Source organism: Trachypithecus francoisi, unplaced genomic scaffold (genome assembly GCF_009764315.1).
Source record: "Trachypithecus francoisi isolate TF-2019V2 unplaced genomic scaffold, Tfra_2.0 Lachesis_group3, whole genome shotgun sequence".
NCBI lineage: Eukaryota > Metazoa > Chordata > Mammalia > Primates > Cercopithecidae > Trachypithecus > Trachypithecus francoisi.
In genome coordinates, this window is record NW_022681468.1 from 117,845,843 (window position 1) to 117,870,131 (window position 24,289).

Below are 24,289 nucleotides of genomic sequence, written 5' to 3' on the forward strand. Positions count from 1 at the left end.
GAACTCCTGACCTCAAGTGATTCACCCACCTCGGTTTCCCAACGTGCTGGGATTACAGACATGAGCCACCACACCCAGCCATATTCTGCTTTTTTAACTTAATATCTACATGGTTATATCATCTGTATGCCTTTTTAAATGGCTGCAGCTTCCTGTAATAATTCCTCCATTATGAGATATTTAAGTGGCTTCTCCATCACTCTAGGTTGAAGTTCAAAGTTCTAAGCGACGGATAAAACCTCTTTCAAGAACGGAACCTCGCCTACCTTTATGGCCTCATTTCCTCCTGTTCTTCCTTAAATCCACATTCCTAAATACACATTCTACACACAACTAAGCACTCCCTCTCTCTAGCCGTTGCTTAACTGTTCCTTCCCTCACTTGGTTGGCCTGCATTTGTACTTTGTTTGCATTTCCAGGTCACCTCCTCAGGAAGTCCACCATGAATCTGGATCCCACCTGTACTTTTACCCCCTCTCAGGTTGATGTGTCCTCCTCTATTTCAGGGCTAACCATGCTATGTTGCAGTGTGGTTTTGCAATAATACAGGATGTCTCTGTCTTCTTCACTTTTATATCCCAGGAACCCAGCACAGAGCTTGGTACATAGCAAATGCTAAACAAATCTCTGAGGAATAAAACAAGGGATGGATAAATGAATATCAGCCTTTTCTCCCCCTTGTCTTTCTCTCCCCTCCTCCTGCTAGATATATTTCCCTACCTCAGAGTGTTTCTCTACATTTCTATCACTTCATACCAAGCCTGGCACACAGACGGTGCTCAGTAAATGCTAAATTACTTACTGCTACAAGGAACATCACAGAACAATTTAGTTGCTTCCAAAATAAGAATGAAAATAAATTTCAGGCAAGGTATATTTCTGTATCTAAAAGAGACAGACAAGCCAAGTACACACTGATTTAAAAAAACAAAACAAAACAAAACAAAAAAAAACTGTTTTGGAGACAAGACTAATGCTTTGCTCAGCCATAGCCTGTTCCAGGCTGTCTAAAATCAATTACCAGATTGGATAATACTGACTTTTTCCTACACAACACGATATAGCATATTTCCCCAGTGTGGCTGCCTGACTGTCATAGCAATAAACTTCCTTCTATTCCAAAGCCACTGAAAACCTCTAACAGGAAATAACATGGAGCCTCTGGGACCGCATGGTTCCGGATGATTGCATCATCTAGGTACTCTGAGCTCTATCTTAGAAGTTGAGAGACCTGGTTTCTTCCCTTGGCTACCCAAAAGATGTAAGAGGTGATTCGGGGGAAAAAAAAAATAAAAGAATGCCAAGATGGAAGCACCTTTGGGATTTATTTCAAACCAAATCATCATTTGATAGATTAAACAACAGGCTTAAGCAAGGAAGTGACAAGTTGGAGGCAAAACTCATCTCCTACAACTTGCTTTCTCATTTCATCTATCAAGACCCTATTCCCTGTCTCCCTAGCTCCTGAATTTCTCAAGCACTAGAACTATCCAGGTGCCTTGCACTGTAAGTAATAAAAGTGTCTGTGAAAGGCAGCCTCATCTGAGAAAGGGTTTGGGGTCCTCACTTCTCTTGGTTTCCTCCCAACTATCTCTATCCTTTGAGATACTATCTTTTGGGGCCACAATTTTATTCCTCAATATTTGCAAACATACTGCAAAACATTCTGAGGGAAAAAAAAAAAAAAAGCTAAACATGAGACAATTACAGTAGAATCTCCAAATGGCCACAAGAAAAAGAGCCCAGAGGAATGGCCTTAACTCTGGGCTCCTCCCACCAGTAGACATTGGGGACACTGCGTCCGCCTTCTCACACTTGCAACTAGGAGATAACTGAAACCTGAGGACATCGGACTTCTTAACAAAACTGCCTAGCATCCTGTTGCCTTAGAAAATACTCACCCTAGTTCTTCTCATGAAATTATGTAATGACTTCTCTAGACCCTGCATAGACTTCCTACCCACTGCCCCCACCTTTGTGTCTGTGTGAGATAGGGTCTTGTTCTATCACTCAGGCTGGAGTGCAGTGGTGCATTCTTGGCTCACTGCAATCTCGACCTCCCAGGCTCAAGCCATCTTCCCATTTCAGCCTCCTGAGTAGCTGGGACTACAGGTGTGCACCACCACACCCAGCTAACTGTTGTATTTTTTGTAGAGATGGGGTTTTGCCATGTTGCCCAGGGTGGTCTTGAACTCCTGGTCTCAAGTGATCCTTCTGCCTTGGCCTCCCAAAGTGCTAGGATTACAGGCATAAACCTCTGCCCCCCCCCGCCCCCAACTCCTTTAAAATTCCTCACAAAAATACATTTGGGCTGGGCACAGTGGCTCATGTCTGTAATGCCAATGCTATTGGAGGCTGAAGCAGGAGGACTGCTTGAGTCCAGGAGTTCGAGAGACCCTGTCTCTACCAAAATGAGACCCTGTCTCTACCAAAATGAGACCCTGTCTCTACCAAAAAAAAAAAAAAAAAAAAAATAGCTGGGCATGAGGGTGCACGCCTGTAGTCCCAGCTACTCAGGAGGCTGAGGTGAGAGGATCCTTTGAGCCCAGGAGTTTGAGGCTACAATGAGTTGTGATTGTACCACTGCACTCCAGCCTGGATGACAGAGCAAGAGCAAGATCCCATTTCAAAAACAACAACAACAACAACCTTTGAAGGGTTTCAAAGTAAGGTTTTGCATGGATATTCACTTTACTCTTTTTTTTGTTTTTTGCCTTTAAGTAAAGTACAATTCTGATGCCAGGAGACTCTTCTCTAAGCAGATTTTGTCAGGTTTTGTTGGTGCAGGGAAAGGGGGAAAACAGAAGGGGTGCCACAAGCTGGAAGCAATGGGATAAGAGGAAGTAGGCACCAACTTCTCTCCGTTTCTCTCCTTCTTTGTTCTCATCTGTTTCCTGAATGTCCTCCCTGCCTCCAAAAGGAACATTTTACCGTCCACACACTAAAGCAGTGGTTCTTACTGTGGTCCTGGGACCAGCAGCACCAGCATCACCTGTGTACTTGCTAAAAATCCAAATTCTTGGACCTCACCCCAGACATCCTGGATCAGAAACTCTGGGGATGAGGTCCAGGACATGGTCAAGTTTGGGAATCATTGCTCTAAGGAAAATCAAGCAGTGAGCCAACTTGGAAGCAGCTGACTCTTATTTTGAATCAAAGATATTCAGATCCCACGCCTGAATTTAAAAGATAATATAACCCCAAATATAGGCACTCTAATTAAATTCGGGATATTAGCAGGTATCTGGAGCCCTGATATTTAAAAGCCCTCTAATCATGGAAAAAAAAAAAATGCTGGTGACTATACAAGAAAATTTAGGTTACTAAGAGTAAAGCAACTAAAAGCTAAAGAGTTTACCCTTGAATACAAGATTTAAATCACTCATTGAATTCTGTTTCCTTGGAAAAGCCATTGATATAATAGTGGAGATTTTTTTAAAAAGTAATAAACTCAAAAGAAAAAGAAAATAGAAAAGGAGTTAACGGTTACAAAATTTAAGAAACCGGAAAGCAGAAGGACTCATTGTAATGACTAAGCCAACCCAAGAAAGCTGATCCTAAGCAGCAATAAAAGCAGCAAAGCTACGTAGCATTACGGAGTCTCCAAAAGGTAACTTTGGAAATGGGGGAGAAAGCCAACCTAAAACTGGAACAACTATGTCTAACAGTTGTAAGAAGTAGTTAGAGGTTCTGCTTTCCAGAATGGCTGTCAGTGCCTCTGAAAATCAACTCTTTCATAAAAACAAAAGGCAAAAGGCAGCTAGAGTAGCTCTACTAATATTTTGGACAAAGTAGACTTTAAGACAAAGATTGTTACTAGAGATAAGAACATTTTATAATAATAAAAGAGTCAATCCATCAGGAAGACATAACAATCAAGCCCCTAAATACATAAAGTAAAAACTGACAGGCTGGGTACGGTGGCTCATGCATGTAATCCCAACACTTTAGAAGGCCAAGGTGGGATGATCACCTGAGATCGGGAGTTTGAAACCAGCCTGGCCAACATGGAAAAACCTCATCTTTACCAAAAAATACACAAATTAGCCAGGCGTGGTGGCATGTGCCTGTAATCCCAGCTACTTGGGAAGCTGAGGCAAGAGGATTGCTTGAACTCGGGAGGCGGAGGTTGCAGTGAGCTGAGATCATGCCACTGCACTCCAGCCATGGGTGACAGAGCAAGACACCATCTCAAACATACACACACACACACACACACACACACACACCCCAAACAAACAAAACCTGACAGAATTGAAAGAAGAAATAGACAATAATACAATGGTAGTTTCAAACTTTGATATCCCACTTTCAATAATAAATAGATCAATGAGACAGAAGATCAATATGGAAATACTTGAATAACACTATAAACTAGTCTTAGATATCTACAGCAGATCAATAAGGAAATAGAATACTTGAACAACACTATAAACCAATTAGACTGAGATAGCTATAGAAGATCAATAAAGATAGAGAATACTTGAACAATACTATAAGGCAATTAGACTCAGATAGCTACAGAACACTCCACCCAACAGTAGCAGAATACACATTCTTCTCAAGCGCACATGAAACATTCTCCAGGAGGGAATAAATGTTGGGTTATAAAACAAACTTTAATAAATTTTAAAATATCAAAATAAAAAATAGCAGAAAAAAATTGGGTAACTTTTTAATACATGGAAATTAAACAACATACTCCTAAATAAAGAATCAAGAAAAAAAAACACAGGAAAATTAGAAAATACTTTGAGGGCCAGGAACGGTGCTCATGCGTGTAACCTGTAACTTCGGGAGTCCAAGGCAAGAGAATCACTTGAGGCCAGGAGTTCGAGACCAGCATGGGCAAAATAATGAGACCCTACCTCTTAATTGTATTTCTATTTACTATCAATGAGTATTCTGAAAATGAATTTGAAAAAGAAATTCAATTTACAATAGCATTAAAAAGAATAAAAATATTTAAGAATAAGTTTAAATAAAGAAGATTTATTCATTGAAAACTTCAAAATGTTGTTGAAATAAATTAAGGAAGATCTAAACAAATGGAAAGATATCACATTTTCTTGGATCTAAAGATTTAACATTGTTAATATGGCAATACTCTCCCATATTGATCTACAGATTAAACACAAACTACCAAATGGCCTTTTATTTTTCTAAAGGTAATCCTAAAATTCACACAAAAATGCAAGGGACCAAAGAAAAACAGCTGGAGGATTCATATTTCCTGATTTTAAAACTTACTACAAATCAACAGTAAGTGTGGTAGTTTCATAAGGCTAAACACATAGATCAATAGAACAGAACTTAAGAGTCTAGATATAAACCCTTACATTTATGGTCAATTGATTTTTGACACAGGTGCCAAGACAATTCAATAGGGAAAAAACACTGTTTGCAGCAAATGACAGCAGGATAACTTTGCATATCTACCATGCAAAAGAATTAAGTTGGATCTCTACCTCATACCATATATAAAAGATAACTCAAAATGGATCATCAACCTTAATGTAAAAACTAAAACTATAAAATTCCTAGAAGAAAATGGGTATAAATCCTTGTGATCCTGGATTTGGCAATGGTTTCTCAGATGAGATGATATCAAAAGAATAAGTGACAATAAATAAATAAACTGAACTTCATCATAATACTTCATTGAGAAAATGACACAATAACCCATGGAATAGGACAAAATTTTTGCTAATTGTATATCACATAAGAGACTTGTATCCAGAATCTGTAAATAACTCTTATAACTCAGCAATATAAAGACAACCCTATTTAAAAAATGGACAAAGTGTTTGAATAAACATTTCTCCAATGAGGATATACAAATGGCTAATAAGCACATGGAAAGATGCTCAATATCAATAGTCATTTCGGGCATACAAACAAAACCACAAGGAGATACAACTTCACACTCACTACGATGGCTAAAATAGACAGAGAATGACAAGTGTTGACAAGGATGTGGAAAAATTAGAACCATTATACAATGCTGGTGGGACTCTAAAATCAAATTGCCTTTTTTGAAAATATATGGCAGTTCCTCAAAATGTTAAACATAGAGTTACTACATGACCCAGCAACTCTGCTTTTAGGTTTACACTCAGAAGAAATGAAAACCTACATTAACACAAAAAAGTGTACATAACTATTCATAACAGTTGTCTTTGTTTGGGCTGCTATAACAAAACACCTTAGATTATGTCATTTATAAACAACAGAAAAGGCTGGGCATGGTGGCTCACCACCTGTAATTCCAGCACTTTGGGAGGCCGAGGCAGGCAGATTGCTTGAGATCAGGAGTTCGAGACCAGCCTAGCCAACGTGATGAAACCTTGCCTCTAATAAAAATACAAAACTTAGCCAGGCATGGTTGCACATGTCTGTAATCCCAGCAACTCAGGAGGCTGACGCAGGAGAACTGCTTGAACTCGGGAAGCAGAGGTTGTAGTGAGCCAAGATCGTGCCACTGCACTCCAGCCTGGGTGACAGAGCAAGACTGTAGAAAGAAAGAGAGGGAGAGAGGGAGAGAGGGAGAGAGGGAGAGAGAGAGAGAGAGAGAGAGAGAGAGAGAGAACAACAGAAATGGATCTCTCAGTTCCAGAGGTTGGGAAGTCCAACATCAAAGTGCCACAAGATTCAGTGTCTGGTGAAGGCTCTGTCTGCTTCACAGATGGCACCTTGTTGCTGTTACCCTTGCATATCAGAAGACACAAGGGAGCTTACTCAAGTCTCTTTTATGAGGGTACTAATCCCTTTAATGAGGTTGGAGCCCTCACGACTTAATTCCAAAAGATCCCACTTCTTAATGATATCACATTGAGTATTAGGTGCCAGCATATGAATTCTGGGGTGACACTAACAATCAGACTGTAGCACCAGCATTATTCATAACAGCTAAAAAGGGGAAACAACTGAAATGTCTCTCAACTGGTGAATGGACAAACAAAATGTGGTATATCCATACAATGGAATATTATTTGACAACAGGAAGGATTAAAGTATGGATACATGCTATAACATTGATAAATCTTCAAAACATTATGCTAAGTAAAAGAAGCCAATCATATAAGGCCACATATTGTATAATTCCATTCACATGAAATGCCCAGAATATGCAAATCCATGCAGAAAGAAAGTAAATTAGTGGTTGCCAGGGCCTGAAGAAAGGGGATAATGTGGAGTGACTGCTAATAGGTATTGGCTTTCTTCTTAGGATAAGGAAAATGTTTGCAATTATATCGTGATAATAGTTACATAATTGTGAATACACTAAAACAACTAAGCTGGTGAATTTTATGATATATGAATTTTATTTCAATAAAGTTGTAATTTTACAAAAAGGAAAAGAAGCAATTAGTTTCCCAGATTCACAGGAAATCATCAAATAAATAACTCAAGACAATTTCTGTTTCCAGATTGCAGGAGTCTATCAAGTGCCCAGGAAAATGGTGTCAGGACTGGGATTTGATCTTTCCCTACTTACAATCAATAAGTTATCCTGTTACTGCTTCATGGATACAAACAGAAGATAGAAGGTTTCTGAGTGAGAGATAAACAAGAGCAAGCAGTGTGAGCATTAGTATGTGTCAGTTTCCCTTGCCCCCAAGCTCCACAGGGGCAATGCATAAGGGCAGGGCCCATGGATACTGCATATACAGTGGCTTTGTATTGCAGCTGAAGAACACTGAAGTTGAGAGATCTATTGCTTTTATTGAAAGCAATAAGCAACCTCTCATCCCTCAAGGTTGCTCACTGCAAATACAAGCCTGAGAAATAATCTGATTTTAGGGTGGTCAAGGCCTTGCATTCTTGGTCTACTCCAAAGACTTGTAAGAGTACAAGAGACCCATGAAGAAGTGTCTCCCAATAAATAGATAAAAATAAACCCTCATGAAGGTCACATCACTTGAAATTTCAAGACACTGGGACAAAGAAAAGATAATAAAGTATCCTGAATAGAAACAAAATAGCATCGGATTTCTCAACAATAACTTTGATGGCTGAACAATAATTGAGTAATGCCTTATAATTTTTGAGGCACAGTCCTTTCAAAATTAGCATTCTATATCTAGTCAAATTATTAATCCTTAGGAGAAAATAAAGCATTTTCAGAAATGCAATTCTCACTCAATTTACCTGTCATGCACCCTTACTGGAGGATGTAGACTACCACAACAAAGGAGTAAAACAAGAAAGTAGAACGTGTGGGATCCAGGAGACAGAATACCTAAGCCAAAAAAAGAAGCAAAGAGAATGCTCAGAACTAGGAAGAAAGGAGCTCTCAACAAGACAGCTGTACACTAGGAAAAGACTAGAGCAGGTCAGAGAGTTCCAGGAGAGAATTCTTCAAGATGAAGTGGGTAGAATACCCAATACATTTTGAGATATTGAGATTTTAAGATGTTGAGACATGAAGCTACTGAAAGATGATGTAGACAATTTAGAAGAGCTTGGGTTGAATTAGTATGAAGTACGTAGAAAAGAAGGCAAACTAAAAATCAAAAGGTATTTATCAACAAAAGGAAGTCAGATTTCAGGAAAGGAAATATAATCCCAGTATATGTAATGGATGCTTCACTATGGTGCCCAGATAACCTACCCCTACCTGCCAATCCCAGTCAGTCACACCCCCCTGCAGTTAGGAGCTGGCTCACAGGTGTGAATTTCTGGAGCTTGCGCTGTGCCTGAGGGAGCTGCCTCCCCCAAGGTTAAGCTCCTCCCCAGGGACAGCTCCATGTAATGACTGGTCCTCTGGTACAAAGGCCCACCCTGTCTCAATTGCTGGTAACTCTTCAGGGCTCTCCCTGCTCAGAGCTTCCTGTAGGACAAGTTGAGGCCTTGGTGTGACTACATCACAGCCCAACTTTCCCTCTGTCCAATCCTGCCTCCCACATCCATCACAGGTGTTGTGCCCCATGGAACACTGGGCACAAATCTCTGCTTTAGGATCAGTGCTCTGGAAATCTGACCTAAGGTAGTATATCACATGGCTCCAGTGTGAAGTGCATGTACATAGTCATCATACTGTAAGCAATGGTTATTAATCTAAGCCAAATTACAACAATTATATTGAGAGGGTGTAGGATGGGGAGTGTGTATGCATGGTGAGGTCTAGGGAGAGGATAATGAAAGAGGACAAGATCTTCATTTTTTATGTTTTTTAAAAATTATTTTACTTTAAGTTCTAGGGTACATGTGCACAACGTGCAGGTTTGTTACATATGTATACATATGCTGTGTTGGTTTGCTGCACCCATTAATTTGTCATTTATATTAGGTATTCCTCCTAATGCTATCCCTCCCTCATCCCCCCACCCCACGACAGGCCCCGATGTGTGATGTTCCCCACCCTGTGTCCATGTGTTCTCATTGTTCAATTCCCACCTATGGTGAGAACATGCGGTGTTTGGTTTTCTGTCCTTGTGACAGTTTGCTCAGAATGATGGTTTCCAGCTTCATCCATGTCCCTACAAAGGACATGAACTCATCCTTTTTTATGGCTGCATAATATTCCATGGTGTATATGTGCCACATTTTCTTAATCCAGTCTCTCATTGATGGACATTTGGGTTGGTTCCAAGTCTTTGCTACTGTGAATGGCACTGCAATAAACATATGTGTGCATGTGTCTTTATAATAGCATGAATTATAATCCTTTGAGTATATACCCAGTAATGGGATCACTGGGTCAAATGGTACTTCTAGTTCTAGATCGTTGAGGAATTGTCACACTGTCTTCCACAATGGTTGAACCAGTTTACACTCCCACCAACAGTGTAAAGGCCTTCCTATTCCTCTACATCCTCTCCAGCACCTGTTGCTTCATGAAGATCTTCATTTTCAACAGAACAAATTTAAAATGTAAAAACCCAGAATTAGCCGGGCGCGGTGGCTCATGCCTGTAATCCCAGCACTTTGGGAGGCCAAGGTGGGCGGATCACGAGGTCAGGAGATGGAGACCATCCTGGCGAACACAGTGAAACCCCGTCTCTACTAAAAATACAAAAAACTAGCCGGGCAAGGTGGCAGGCACCTGTAGTCCCAGCTGCTTGGGAGGCTGAGGCAGGAGAATGGCGTGAACCCGGGAGGCGGAGCTTGCAGTGAGCAGAAATCGTGCCACTGCACTCCAGCCTGGGCGACAGAGCAAGACTCTGTCTCAAAAAAAACCAAAAAACAAACAAACAAAAAAACAAAAAACGAATTAACAATATAAGTATTATTTAGAGATAAAGTAAAAATCAGAAGAACAGCTAAAATGGTTGGGGAATAGGAAAGATTAGGGAAGTGGCAAACTTTTAGAACTATTTGACTCTATAAAACATGTACACACAGTGAAACCCCGTCTCTACTAAAAAATACAAAAAACTAGCCGGGCGAGGTGGCGGGCGCCTGTAGTCCCAGCTACTCGGGAAGCTGAGGCAGGAGAATGGCGTAAACCCGGGAGGCGGAGCTTGCAGTGAGCTGAGATCCGGCCACTGCACTCCAGCCCGGGAGATAGAGCAAGACTCCGTCTCAAAACAAAAAACAAAAAAAAACATGTACACACGTAACTTGAAAAATCAATTTTTAAAAGATCTAGAAAATAACTTTAACAATTCAGGTTCTTAGAAACAAAATCCTTCTGTGTAGTTATTATTAATGGGAGGTCCCTCTCATCTCTATTCAAAATCAACAAAAAACTACAAAACTCCTTGCTGTCTTCTTAGGAATTTTGCATAAGTGGAAGACACTTGCAAAAGGGAATGCTGCCTTCTAGGGAAGCAAAATGTTGCTAAAGTGTTGAGGTTTTGGATTTTAGGGAGCCTTGCTACTGCATAGGTTTGCATTTGCTCTCAGTCAGCAAGAAGGAGACTTTGGGAGGGAAGGGAGGGGCCAAAAAGTGGAAGGAAACCAGGTTCAAGCTTTTCCCACAACTGCACATTCTCCTGCTCTCATTTTAGTGGGGAGAAAAACTGAGGTACGAAAAGAGGAGATTCTGTGCACAAACATGTGAAGCTGTTCCTGGAGAATAGGTAGCATCTGTGCTTAGCTGCAGATCCATTCAAACTTCACAAGGTCACTTCAAGTTGAGCACTGAAGCCCTCACTTCCCAGGCTCAAGTTCTTTTCTCTTTTTGTTTTGTGGAATATACGATATCCCTGTTCAAGAATTGCAGCCTAGTAAACGCAGCTCATAAAACTTGGAGGTGGCAGGGTGCTTACCCAACACATGCTGATGAATGAAGTGTAAATGAATTAGAAACATGTGGATACAATGTTTTAAGTGTGTATGCAGGGGTTAAATAAAATAAGGTGCTTGCTCAAAGCAAAGCAATGGACCAGTTTGCAGCATTTGGTCTAGTAACTAATCCAGGAACAGCAGGAGCCACAGCAGCGCCAGGCTTCTCCTCCACTGACTGCATTATCTACATATTATTGCTCCCGTTTATGACAGAGTATCCTCCTGCCCTTGGATTCCAAATTCTGGACTAGACTCAGATGATTACTATTTAAAATGCTTTCTCCCAGACTGCATTTTCCAGGACAAAGTTACGGAAAATAAGATGAGAATGATTCTCAGAGCCCAGGCTCTTCTCTGGAATTAGAAAACTGTTCTGAAAAAGTCAGAAGAGAAGAGGGGTGAGACTAAGTCTTAGCTTTTCCTGTTCTGAAAAAGAAAACTGTTTTGAGTGCTTTCCATTATTAAAGGTTAAATGCAAAAACACACAGCTTATCAATTGCCTAATACCCCAAACCTTCCATCCCACACTTGGAATTTTTTTTTTTTTTTTGAGACAGAGTCTCGCTCTGTTGCCCAGGCTGGAGTGCAGTGGCGCTATCTTGGTTCACTGCAAGCTCCGTCTCCTGGGTTCACACCATTCTGCTGCCTCAGCCTCCCGAGTAGCTGGGACTACAGGCGCCCGCCACCTCGCCCAGCTAGTATTTTGTATTTTTTTAGTAGAGACGGGGTTTCACCATGTTAGCCAGGATGGTCTCTATCTTCTGACCTCGTGATCTGCCCACCTCGGCCTCCCAAAGTGCTGGGATTACAGGCTTGAGCCACTGCACCTGGGCCCCACACTTGGAATTTAAACTTCAGAAGTTAATACTGAATGTCCTTTAAGGGGCATTTCTAAAGGCAATGTCCTTTAGAAATGTTAGAAGTGCCCTACTGAATCTTTATTGACTGTTTTAATAGGCTTGGATATCTGGATTAGAAACAGTGAACAAAAATGTCTTTTTAAATTTTCATTTTGTTTTTCTTTCTACAGCATTACTGAGGTGTCATCACACACAAAAACATCCCTTTTAAGCCCTGAAAAAAATCACTGGCTCAATTTTCTATCAATATGCTTCTTAGCACTGCTCATACTTAAACACAGTTCTAATTGCCCACAACACTCTGATTCAGAGGCTTTCAAACTTTAATGTACATCAGAATTACCTGGGGGTCTTTTGTTAAAACAAGGCTGATGGACATGGACCCCACTCCCTGGAGTTTCTGATGCAGTAGGTCTAGTGTGGAGCCCAAGCATGTTTATTTCTAACAAGTTCCCAGGTGATGCCAGTGCTGCTGGGAGCCACACCTGGAGAACCTCTGCTCTAACTGAAGCTTCTGAACTAGGATAGAGAAAGGAAACCTTGCTTGTAACCAGGCTACTAGCTGACACCCTGGGAATGCACTGCCATAGCTAAAATACAAATTGCTGTTTTGCTACTTAAATAAAAGGTTAGTTTTATACTTGAAAGCTAGACAGTGAAGACTGCAGCCATCAGGAGGCCTTGCAAGGGGGAAGTTTCCTTTTGAATTTTCAGGTATGGTCTGTCTATGCTGTACAGAGAACAGAGGGGACAGGAACTTCTCTTCCCTTTTTAGCTGCATTTGGATTTAGCAGGCATTTGGATGTAGCTGCCTAACTTAGTCCTAACTTTTGTAAATTTTGTATGTCTAGGGTTTATTGAGCACCTACTATATGTTAGACCCTTTATATAAATTAATTCAGCCAATCCTTGCCTACGGAGGACAAGGACCCTGAGGCTCAGGCAAGTTTAGTGACTTGGTTACAACCACATGGTTGGTAAGTGGTAGAGCTCAGCTGTAAACAGGTCCACGTGACTGAAATGTCACTGTTACCACTGCACCCCCCACCTCACTACTCCGCTCTGGAATCCAAAGATACTCCAAACAGAGCTTCCCACTGCTGTGCTGTGCTGCCAATGGGCTACAGCTGTGGCACCACTGGGGCCACAAAGTCACCTGCTGCAGGCCAGATTACCTACCTACCCCCACCCTACTTGGATCTCATGGGGGCCTGGGGACTTTCTGCTTCCCCTAGGGCAGCCAGTTAAATAAAGGAAGCCTCCCTCCTACGGCCCAGAAAGTTGCCCCTGTTTCTGTTCTGGATTTCTAACACCATGCCCCTGCCTCCTACGCAATCTCCTGGTCTACTCCCATCAGCTGCAAGAAACCTGTGCAGAACTGCATGGGTCTGCCCTGGTGCTGGACATGGGAGATGGCTGTCAACCTCTCCTTCTGCTCCCTCTTTCTGCACCCCCTGGCTGCCAGCTTTCAATCTTCTGCTGGGTTGCCAGTCACTAATGCACATTTCTAGAGCACAACCCAATTTTCTCAAGGACAAGGATGCATCTCTGTCAATGGCAACAAGCATTCTAGAAAACTCTTTCAATCCCTGTTATTGGCTCTACCACCAAGCTATATCATTCATTCACTGTGAGTTCTCCTCCTCCCTTTCACTTCTTCTGCCAAATCCCAGCCCAGGCCTTCATCAGCGTGTGTTAGAGGTTACACATTCTCCTAGCTGGTCTCTCTGACTCCAAGCTCCCTGCCCTCTTCCCCATTTGTCTGGCTCAAGCTATATTATCCCCAAACCTTCCTTCTTCAGGTCACCCTCCCTTCAAGAATCTGTTGTAGCTTTATACTCCTCCTTTCCCACCACTCCTAAAGAACCACCCTCCCACCATCACCTCTTCTCCAAATGCCCTGTGCTCCTTCTCCACCACCATGGTTTTGTACACACTGTTCCCCAGGCTGGCGTGTCCCACATTCTATTCTCTCCCTAAATAAATTTTATCTGACCTTGCAGATGTGACTCCTGGAATCTTCCTCTATCATAGCCACTCCTATTAATCTTGCTATCTCTGCACTACATGGACCATCACAGCTAGAAAGACCCCAACCAATCCTTTCATTCTACACAGTAGAAAACTGACACCCAGAAAAGTGAAAATACTTGTCTAGAGTCATCCTGTTTGTCAATGACCTCACCACACTTAAAATATTGCACAGAGATTTCCTAAACTGATTATAATGACACCCAACCTGGCTAGAGTGCTTGCATTGTACCAAGTACTGTGTGAGACACTGTACATATATTAGTTCATGTCACTCTTAGAGAAGTAGATACTATTACTATCCCATTTTACAGATGAGAAACCTTTGGCTCAGAGAGATTAACTTGCTAAAACCCACACTGCTAGAAAGTGGTGGAGCCAGCAGGATTCAAATTCAGATTTGACTTAGAATTCTACTCTCAGTGCCCAATTAAACTCTTCTTTCCTCTGAGTACATATTCTCCCTCTAAGCAGATGCTCACCCTCTCAAGGTCAAGGACAGTGCCTGGCATGGTGCCATGTATGAAGCAATGCTCGTTCATTCACCAGATGTTTATTGAGCACCTGTTGTATGCCAGGCACTGTGCCAGAATCTAGAAATAAGCAAATTACTAAGACAGAGTCCCTGCCCTCATGGGACAATCGACATTTATTCATTCATGGATTTGTTTACTCAGCAAATACATATTAAGGATCTTATTCCAGATACTATACAAAGTACCAAAGAAATAATTTTATTTTATTTTATTTTATTTTATTTTATTTTTTTTTTTTTGAGGCGGAGTCTCGCTCTGTCGCCCGGACTGGAGTGCAGTGGCCGGATCTCAGCTCACTGCAAGCTCCGCCTCCCGGGTTTACGCCATTCTCCTGCCTCAGCCTCCCCAGTAGCTGGGACTACAGGCGCCCGCCATCTCACCCGGCTAGTTTTTGTATTTTTAGTAGAGACGGGGTTTCACCGTGTTAGCCAGGATGGTCTCGATCTCCTGACCTCGTGATCCGCCCGTCTCGGCCTCCCAAAGTGCTGGGATTACAGGCTTGAGCCACCGCGCCCGGCCAGAAATAATTTTAAAAGGACACCAGGTCCTCGACCTCCTGTAACTACAATTTCATGGGGAAGACAGGTATGAATTAACTAGTCACACAAATAAGTGTGAAATTATAGCTGTGAAACAGGAGTAGAAGTTTACTATGTGAAGAGGAGTGGAGGAAGGAGGAGCATTCCAGGCAGAGATATATCCAAAGGCGAGGAGCACGAAGCACACAAGATGCTGGCTGAAGTAGAAAGCACAAACTGATACCTAGTGAGGCTGCAGAGGTAAACCAGCAGCCCAGGTCATGCAAGACCATTGTTCTCATAGAAACAATGAGCAAACTTGTCTAGAGTCCTGGGAAGTGCTACAGCTTGCATCCTGCACACTTAAAACCCAAACAGGGAACAGCAGTAGCTTCCCGTTTGTAGAAAGTTCCTAGACACATAGTTTCACGGGATTTGGCTAAGCCAAGCTTGTCCAAGTTATCCAACCTTTTTCTGAAATGTTTCCTATTTCTCTCATGTCAGATTAAATCTAAAGCTGGAAAAAGTGACTGAGAACAAATGCCATTATGAAAAGGCACCATGCCGTTTAAAACTCTTCACGCTGTGTGACACGTTGTGTTACATCTTAAAATGTTATATTTAATAAAAAGTAAGTTGGAAAGGGGTTCTGCCAGTAGAAAGCCAGTCTGGCCAACTGTCAGGAAAGCGGCTTGACAGCTGCAGCAGAAGCGGGAGGTCATGGCCAGTGTTTTACGGCTTGGGAAAATGTCTAACTATCTGAGAGGATATATGTGTTAAAACACAGAATAGGCCGGGCGCGGTGGCCCAAGCCTGTAATCCCAGCACTTTGGGAGGCCGAGGTGGGCGGATCACGAGGTCAGGAGATCGAGACCATCCTGGCTAACATGGTGAAACCCCGTCTCTACTAAAAAATACAAAAAACTAGCCAGGTGAGGTGGCGGGCGCCTGTAGTCCCAGCTACTCTGGAGGCTGAGGCAGGAGAATGGCATGAACCCGGGAGGCGGAGCTTACAGTGAGCTGAGATCTGGCCACTGCACTCCAGCCCCGGCCACAGAGCAAGACTCTGTCTCCAAAAAAAAAAAAAAAAACCACAGAATAGATACGTATCCTCCAGCAAAATGATGTGGCTGGGGTTTCTCCTGTCAAGAACTGAGGCTGCTGAGAGCTATAAGAAGGATGTCAGGGAAGGGAATTCTGGTACAAACTGCCACATAAAGGTCTTAGAAACTAGAGAAAGTCAGAGGCAGAGGAAGCGGTAGCACCTCTGCAGGCAATACTTCCCATCCCCTACTATTACCATCTCAGGAAATAGGTATATGTATAGGTATGTGTGTGTGCATATGGATGCATGTACATGTTTTATGTGTGTACATGCATATATGTATATATTATGTATGCATGTGTATATATGGTATAGATGTGTGGGCATATCTGAGTATGTGTGTATTTATAGGGCATACGGGTATGTGTTTACATATATACGTGTCTACATGTGCGTATACATGTGTACATGTATATGTAGATACGTGTGTGCACATCCACACATTTCATTCAGAGTCTACTGGTACCAGGCCAAAGCACTCAACAGTGATAGGAGCATGCAGGTTCATCAGGTGGAAAAGCTTGGCACTTGAACGCGTGGGTCCACTCAGCGAATCCCGACGCCTGAACAACAGGCCGTGCGCTCAACAAAGTCTGTCTGTCTCTTTCTGTGTGTGTGTGTGTGTGTGTGTGTGTGTGTGTGTGTGTCTCTCTTCAAAACACTGAGAAGCAGACTTGGGAGACACTGGAAAAAGAAGGTTTTAGCAGGAAGAGAGTTTTGATGGCTTCAGGAAAAGAATGTTCTGGTATGACATCATCCAGGAATTCAGGGAAAACTCCAAGGAACTCCAGCTCCCATCATCTTTTTTTTGGGAGTTGGGGGACAGGTCTCACTCTGTGGCCCAAGCTGAAGTGCAGTGGCGTGATCTCAGTTGACTGGCAGCCTCTGCCTTCCGGGTTCAAGTGATTCTCCTGCCTCAGCCTCCTGAGTAGCTGGGATTATAGGCATGCACCATCATGCCCAGCTAATTTTGTATTTTTTGTAGAGATGGGATGTCACTATGTTGCCCAGGCTAGTCTCGAACTCCTGAGTTCAGGCAATCTGACCACCTTGGCCTCCCAAAGTGCTGAGATAACAGGTGTGAGTCACAGCACCCGGCCAGTCTAAACTTTTGACTGCAGAACCAGTGAGTGAGAATTGTCTGCGCCTCTGCCCAGTCCTTGTGAGCTTCTGTGCTTAGCACAGGCTTTGCACCTGGGGGGCAGCAGAGCTCAGTGGGGACTTTTAGACTGGATGTCCTCTGTCACCTTCACAGCATGTCCCTTAACAGCCTTCCAGAGGGCTCCTGGCCACTGAGCTTCCCTCTTCAACTGGGCCTGTAACTAACTACTCAATTGTTCTCCTCATTGTTACAGAAACATAGCACAGGCATTCCCATCTCAGTGGCTCTGTTTCTTCTATTCCCCTGTCCAGAATATACTTGGTTCTCCAATCTGCCTTCACAAATCCCATCTTTAGCATTGAGCTCCAGACCTACGACTCCTGGGAAGCCTTTCATGCTGACATCTGTTCAGAAATATCTGTCTAGTGCTGAGTAGAAGCAGGTGGAGATGTCAGAGGGACTGACATTAATTTTATTAAATACACAAAAATGCAAGTAACTGTATAAACACTAAATTGTGGCAAGTGCTGTGATGGCAAAGTCTCCCAGGGTATATACAATAGAGAAACGACTTAGTCCAGGGTATCAGGAAAGGTTTTACTGAGGAAGTGACTTCTGAACTGAAATCTGAAGGATGAGTAGGAGTTAGCTCTGTGAAGGAGGAGTGGGGAGGAAGGCATCCCAAGCAGTAGCACCAGCCTATGCACAGGCTCTGCGGCAGGGGGAGGAGTGAAAAGAAGGCCAATCAGGTACTGTGGCTCACGCCTGTAATCCCAGCACTCTGGGAGGCGGAGGCGGGTGGATCACTAAGTCAAGAGATCTAGACCATTCCGGCTAACACGGTAAAACTCCGTCTCTACTAAAAATACAAAAATTAGCCAGGCATGGTGGCATATGCCTGTAGTCCCAGCTACTCAGGAGGCTGGGGCAGGAGAATCGCTTGAACCCAGGAGGTGGAGGTGGCAGTGAGCTGAGATTGCGCCACTGCACTCCAGCCTGAGCAACAGAGTGAAACTCCATCTCAATAAAAAAAAAAAAAAAAAAAAAAAGACAAATGTGGCTGGACAACAGAGCGTACGACAACCCAGAGGGGAAGTTCACCTTCAAGTGTCTAGTTTGCACCATCTCTCTGGATTAGGGCTGCCAAATAAAAACACAATGCTCAGTTAAATATTTCAGATATGCAGCACACATTGGATGGGACATACTTATACTATATACAGTTTTTAAAAATTGTGTATCTGATATTCACATTTAACTGGGCATCCTGTATTATTTACAAGCAACCGTACTCTGGATACAACCAAATAACGCATTTTTCTATGTAACTCAATTATATTCTTAAATACAATGGGTCTTAATTTTTATCTGATTTGATGTCATTCCATCTTAGTGATTGCCTCAATTGGAGAACCTTGGAGCAGGAAGACTCCTTATAGAAATCAGCTAGTCTGACCTTCTCACTTCACAGATGCGAATAGGAGGCTCAGGAAGGCCCTGGAGCTGCTCAAGGTCACAGATAGAGATTCCTCTGGGGCTTCTTTCATGCTTCCCTGCTGTGCCTAGGACAGTGCTGAGCACACTATAAAGCAGCTTAATCAATTGTTCAATTGAATTAACAATCTCATTTACATGCCTCTGTACAGAGGGGGATGAATAGATACAATCCCAGACACCCAGGAGCTTTCAAAACAAAATAAATAGCAAGCCAGACAGAGTAGGAGCCATCTGCACATGCACAAACACAGGGACAGACACAAAGGACACGGGTAAGGGGTTGATTCCACCAACCAGACTCCAGCCTTTTCCCTGAGATTCTACAAAAGCCTGGGAACCAAGGCTCACCTCCCTCCCTGGCGGCGTGGTGAGTTTATTCCTGCATGAAGGCTCATTGGATTTACATGGCAAGTATGGAAAGTGATCATTTTTACCAAAAGATGGAAACTGTGACCCTGAAGGGACTCACCAGCCTCATTCATTCATCCCATTCAGACTGCAGTTATTTGCTGAGAGACTATTTCAGGCCCTCTCTGTAGGCAGAACACGTTCCATCCAAATATGCACAACCACCAAGAGAAAAAGGCAGGGGCGGGCCCCTCCACCACTATTTACCAAACGAATGCAGCCCTCCACATTCAGCTCGAACTGAATGTAGGGGGCATAATCCCCCTGAGTAAGCTTGGCTTTCATTCCTCCCCAGGACTTTAAAAGACGTCAATCCATCCCAATCACAATCAAATGCAAGCATTTCACTTCCCCAAAGATAAACAAGGATTTGGACAAATGAGAAACGGAGGTTCCCTTGTGGCTGCATGAAAAGCAAATTCAGTAGCCCCGGCTCCCTCTCAAAGGAAGCACCAGGAAGGATGTGCTTGTCGTGGCCACACAAAGCGTGGCATGAGCTCATCCTGCCAGAACCTAATTGAAACCTCAGGCTGAAACAGTATTTCGTGGTATTTGAGGGAAAAGGATGGGAAAAGACAAAAAGGAAAAACAAATGATGTGTACAGAAGACACATGAAAAGCAGCCGGCTTCTTGAATGTGGGACAATTTGGATGGTGGCCATTGAGTTAAATGAGGTGTAGCCTTCCTCTCAAGCTCTCTGAGACCCAAAGATGTTCTGCAGAACTAGCTGCTGCAGCATTATGCTTCCATAGCCAAGGCCCTTAGGGTTCATTAGAACCTTCAAAATGTAATTATATTCAAAGAAATGTGGCAGGAAGGATTCTGGTTAGGCCTTTAGGCAAACCACCTAGCACACTGGAGAATCTACGGAAAGGCATACAAGTGAAAGAGAAAGAGGATGATCTCTGCAGAGTCCTTACCTGGGTTTGAATCTGAGTTCTTCCACTTAATAAGCTTGTGTCATTGGACAAAGTAAGTCTATGAACTTTGCTTTTCTTATGTGTCAAAATTGGTATGACAAGGCTTATCTTAAAGATTTGTCTGTGAATCAAATAAGAGAATGCTTGTAAAAGCACAGGCACTCAGTAAAAGTTAACTTCCTCTCTTCTCCCATGAAACTAGATACCTAGGGAAGTAGGGAAATGTCTGCATTTGGAAGCTTTATAAGAATTGCAGGGCCGGGCGCGGTGGCTCAATCCCAGCACTTTGGGAGGCTGAGACGGGCAGATCACGAGGTCAGGAGATCGAGACCATCCTGGCTAACACAGTGAAACCCCGTCTCTAATAAAAAATACAAAAAACTAGCCGGGTGAGGTGGCAGGCGCCTGTAGTCCCAGCTACTCGGGAGGCTGAGGCAGGAGAATGGCGTAAACCCGGGAGGCGGAGCTTGCAGTGAGCTGAGATCCGGCCACTGCACTCCAGCCTGGGGGACAGAGCGAGACTCCGTCTCAAAAAAAAAAAAAAAAAAAAGATTTGCAGACATGGAAATATCGACATTTATCAATATGTGGCAACCCCTGGCAGAAAAGTTGGGGTGGGCAGTAGTCCCCAGTGGTCTCAAGGCTTCATTTGAATATTCTCTTGCTCTTAAGTAGTAAATTGATGTTCAGCTGTCATCAGAGCCCTTCTGAGCTGCCTGTTCTTTTAATTTTCTCTGATAATTATCATACAAACATGGCCAAGTTAAAATATCCCTGGAAGAAGAGTAGGGAGATGGGCTCCAGGACTTTTTGGCTGCATTTCAGGACTCCAGCTGCTCGGTAGCGAAATCTAGAAATGCTGTTGAGGGTCTCATTATTCTATTTTCCTCCGCTGTATGGTTCTTGCAAACAGCCACCTGTAAGTTTCATTTTGTTATTGGATCTGGATAGAGACCTAGTTTTAATCTTCCTTCTTGTGAGAGTCTCCTGTGTTCTGAGAGGCCATCATCTCCTGCAGTTCAATCATCGACCACTGATAAACACAAGGTCTTAATGAAGAACTCATTATTCTTTTCCCTCAGTGGAAGTTCCCACTAACAAGCATACTCAATGGAAAGCGTGTGACTACCGACTCAGATACCTGGCATGAACCCTGGTCGCTCGCCCTTCTCCTTACACTGAACATAACCATAGCCAGGAAACCTGTGTGATACTGGCTTTTTCCCTAGACTCAGTTCCCTAACTTCACCTTAAATATGTAGCAAAAGCTTGATGCTCTACTTTCTCTTGGATATATTTAGCCAACCAGTCTGGGTGCAGTGGCTCACACCTACAATCTTAGTCGTTTGGGAGGCCAAGTGCAGGAGGATCGCTTGAGGCTTGCAGCTCAACGCCAGCCTGGACAACATAGCAAGACCCTGTCTCTACAAAAAGAATTTAAAAATTAGCCAGCGTGGTGGCTTATGCCTGTAGTCGCATCTACTCAAGGGAGGATCCATTGAGCATCAGGAGCTCAAGGGTGCAGTGAGCTATGATCATGTCACTGCACTCCAGCCTGGGTGACTGAACAAGGCCCTCTCTGTACAAAAAAAAAAAAAAAAATAGATTTAGCCAATCATAATTACCTAAAAATTGAGGGGCCCGGAAAAAGAGAAAAATTATCTTTGAATGCCCAATATATTTGAGATGAAAGGATGTGATTTTTTTGGACAGTAATCCCAGTTATTCCTACTCCCCTTCCAACTGTACTTTGTAGATCAGGATTCAAGGAAAATTGCTAGGTAACTCAATATGGTAAACTACTCCTCAGGGCAGAGCTCTGACAAATGCAGACACAAGTTTAGATCAAGGACATCTGAGGTCTGTTACTGTGGGTTCAGAGGGCTAGATGTCAAAAGAGGGCTATATGACAAAGTAGACATAGGGAGATACAAGATCCAAAATTGGATTTAGCCTCCGTAGACTTATGTTAAGGAAAGGAAAGTCAAACTTGTCACAGCTTATCTATGCAATCCTGAATCTTCCCATACTTTTACCCTTTAAGTCCTCTCTATTTCCTTCCTGGTTTCCTTATCCACCTAAAGTCAAATGGACAGTTCACCAAAAACAGATAATGCCATGAAACTCAAATTAGAGAACATCAACAGAGAGAAAGTGTAATATAAGCTCTCTTAAGCCCTTGGCCTAGATTTCACTGGGTCCATCCTGTTTGGTTTTTGATAGTAGGTATATAAAGGCCAGTGTGAGCATTTCCTGATTTGTATCTATTTATTTGAAAATTCAGGGATTGCCCAGGATATGCTGCTCATTCTGATTTATTATTTCACCCTCAAAAATGGAAACTGTAATCCCAGCATTTTGGGAGGCTGAGGCAGGCGGATCACAAGGTCAGGAGTTCAAGACCAGCCTGGCCAATATGGTGAAATGCTGTCTCTACTAAAAATACAAAAATTAGCCGGGCATGGTGATGGATGCCTGTAGTCCCAGCTACTCAGGAGGCTGAGGCAGAAGAATCACCTGAACCCAGGAGGTGGAGGTTGCAGTGAGCCAAGATTGCGCCATGGCACTCTAGCCTGGGTGACAGAGTGAGACTGTGTCTCCAAAAAAAAAAAAAAGGAACCAACACCTCACACTCATTAAGATAACTACTATTAAAAAATACCCAGAAAATAGCAAGTGTTGACAAGGATGTGGATAAAACTGGAACCCTTATATACTGTTGGTGGGAATGCAAAATAGTATAGCCATGTGGAAAGCACTATGACAGTTTCTAAAAAATGTAAAAATAGAATTACCATATGATTCAACAATTCCACTACTTGGTATATACCTCAAAGAACTGGAAATAAAATCTTGAAGAGATATGTGTATGTTCATATTCATAGCAACATCATTCACAGTAACCAAAAGGTAGAAGCAACCAAGTGTCCATCAGCAGATGAGTGGGTAAACAAAATGTGATATTAACATACAGTGGAATATCATTCAGCCTTAAAAAAAAAAAGAGGAAATTCTGACACGTGCTACAACATGGATGAACCTTGAGGCGATTATGCTAAGTGAAATAAGCCAGTCACACAATGACAAAAAACATATGATTCTGCTTCTCTGAGGTACCTAGAGTAGTCAAATTCAGAGACAGGAAGTAGAATAATAGTTGCCAGGGGCCGAAGGGAGAGGGAAATGGGGAGTTTCGGTATAATGGGTATGGAGTTTTAGTTTTGGAAGATGAAAAGAATGCTGGAGATTTGTTGCACAATAATGTGAATGTACTTAACACTACTGTACACTTAAAAATTGTTAAGATGGTGTATTAATCCATTTTCAAACTGATAAAGACTGGGTAATTTATAAAGAAAAAGAGGTTTAATGGACTCACAGTTTCATGCAGCTAGGGAGGCCTAGCAATCATGGTGGAAGGTGAAAGGCATGTCTTACATGGCAGCAGGCAAGAGAGAATGAGAACCCAGCAAAAGGGGTTTCCCCTTATAAAACCATCAGATCATGAGACTTATTCACTACCATGAGAAGAGTGTGGGGAAACCACCCCCATGATTCAATTATCTCCACCGGGTCACTCCTACAACATGTGAGAATTATGGGAACTACAATTCAAGATGAGATTTGGGTGGCGACACAGCCAAACCACATTGGATGGTAAGTTTTATGTTACATATATATATATTTTTTTATATTATCGCAATTTTTTAAAAAAGGAAGCAATATGCCAGAGTCGATACAAACATCCAAAGCCTGCTCCCTCCCTACACACACACATACACATGCACATACACACACACATACACATGCACATACACACACACACCAAAGAATCAAATCAACACTCGAATGAAACAAGTAGGTAAAATTGGTGAGCAAATTACAGTAGCTGAGATGATCTCCTACTAGACCACTCTGTCCCATAGGGATTTGCTTTCTTGTCTTTATTCTTCCCCGCTTCATCTAAAGCTGAGCATACAGGAAGAGCTGAATAACAGAAAACCTTTCAGTAAGGAACACATTCTGGTAGATGGAAAAATCAGCCGTCCTTTGGAAATGAAGATGACATTACTGAC

General features: G+C 42.6%; 1 protein-coding gene across 2 annotated transcripts in view; it reads right to left on the bottom strand.

Moving 5' to 3' along the window:
• The window catches only part of THSD4 (thrombospondin type 1 domain containing 4), a 702,948-nt gene that overhangs the window by 391,997 nt on the left and 286,662 nt on the right, over positions 1 to 24,289 (bottom strand). The window lies entirely within an intron of this gene.